The 2066-nt window shown below is 40.1% G+C and overlaps 1 protein-coding gene across 1 annotated transcript in view; it reads left to right on the top strand.

Annotated features, from left to right (window-relative positions):
- The window catches only part of Sv2c (synaptic vesicle glycoprotein 2C), a 230291-nt gene that overhangs the window by 39584 nt on the left and 188641 nt on the right, over positions 1-2066 (top strand). The window lies entirely within an intron of this gene.

Raw genomic sequence — 2066 nt, forward strand, 5'->3', positions numbered from 1 at the left:
AGCTGTGCGGTTGGGGGCTCTGTAGTTTTTATCATAGCCTCAGTCCAAACTACTCAGCCCGACTTCCTCACACGTGTAAGAATACAACAGCTCCTGCGGTGCACCTTGTTATGTCGCTGGACTTCGGTTTTGTTCCTCGTTAATCCCTTTCCTATCCAAATGACCTTTGGAAATTTTAAAAATGGCACATGCATTCCTGAGTTAAGGATCCCCAGTTCTCCCTCTTTAGGTTGGACTGTAGTGAACTGCCTAAGACCTGACTTGATACTGGCCCTAGCCTCCTCCAGTTCCTTCTGCCTGCCTGGAGGTCCACCACCTTGTCCTCACCCCATGTTCAGCGAGCTGATTCCTCTTATCCTTTCCGACACAACCAACAGCACATGCTTTCAAGAGGTCTTCCTGGGTCCAAGCCTGACACAAGCAATCCATGCTCTGCAAGGAATCAGGATTTGGGGAGTGAAAAGACTGAATCCCAAAGAACATACATTGCCCAAGGTCCTGGACCTTTAACCAATAGGTTTACATCTGTCTAGTTTAGAGGCTCAGGTTCCGTCAGGACACCAAGGAAGTGTGGGGATTCTGTGGAGCTCTGTAAAAGCGTTATAGAGACTTGCTTGGTTGAGATGTGTTGCTTGTAGATTTTTGGGAGATGCTCAACAAATATTTGTCATTAATTAAACCAGAAGCATGACCTTGGTGTTAGCAGTCTCTCTTCAGTGTAATCAGCGGCAGTGTAAGACTACCAAGGCTTGAGTCCCTCTGCTTGTGTCCAGTGAAAGCCTGAACATTGGGAAGGGCTGAGGTTTTGGTTTTTTTTTTATTATTACTTTGTTTCATTAATATTCTATTAGAAATTTACACAAGTGCTTTGGCTGTAGTACCTGATATGCCTTACTGTTCCCCTCTGCACTATGCTATAATATCAATCTGCAAAGCCATCATACAAGGATATGTAAAGAGCTATGAAGAATTTAATAATGCATAATTAAAACTGCTAAAATATTCAGCATGTTGTTTAATGGATTTCTAAAATGATGATACCTTTGATTCATTATTTACCATTCTTGATTTGTCCTTGTGCCTTTTTGTAGTCCCTGAAATGCAAGGTGGACAGAGAAGAAAAGAATTATTGTATCAACAATAATAATTATTGTTACAATAATTGTTATTGTTTTAATAATAACAATAATTATTGTATTATTCACCTACACCTAAGCTCATCCCTGAGTTAATGGCTGTAGTAAACAACATCATATTGTTCTTGAGCATATAGACATTTAAAGAACTAGCTCAGCAGACTAAAGCACCTGCTTAGGCAGACACAAGACCAGGGTTCAATCCCTGGCATGCTGTGCCAGCCCTGTCCCCAGGGCATGCTGAGACAGGCAATTGAGACTGCGCATGGTGGCACATGCCTGTAATCCCAGCACTTGGGAGGTTGAAAACAAGAGGATCACTACGAGTCCAATCTAAATAGTGAGATGCTGTACTAAATACATTTTTTTAAAAAAAGAAATTTAAACAACAATCATAAAACAGAATACTTCAAGCAAGATAATGTTGAATTTCTCTTCAGTGTCAACATCCCTATTTATGTCTTAAGTGAGTATATAGTAATTAGAGTAAAGAAAGCTGAAGTTTAGGGGTTTATTTCTGATCCTGATTCATCTTTCATTTTCACCACGACCACTTGAGGCCAACCTGGTTGGGTTCCTGTGTCGCTGTGATGGGCTCACTGGGAAGGGCCCACTTACTGCAGTTTGGGTTAAACTAATAGGGCAGCAACAATAGCATGTGTTTGTCCAATGCCTGGGGGCTCTTTCTATAGGGCAATGAGCTATTTACATACATTATCTCATTTAGTCCTGATCATTCTATGAGATCAGCACAATTAAAATTTAATGTATTTTCTAGTGAATTCTATTAAACATTTAGGGCTACTTTATAGAAGCTCTTCCAGCATATAGCAATATAGCATTTTGCAAGGCCAATTTATTCTAATACTAAAACCATACAAAGGCATTACAAGAAAAAAAGCCTCTAGACCAATATCTTTCACAAACATA

Source organism: Octodon degus, unplaced genomic scaffold (assembly GCF_000260255.1).
Source record: "Octodon degus isolate 3935 unplaced genomic scaffold, OctDeg1.0 scaffold00177, whole genome shotgun sequence".
NCBI classification, from domain to species: domain Eukaryota; kingdom Metazoa; phylum Chordata; class Mammalia; order Rodentia; family Octodontidae; genus Octodon; species Octodon degus.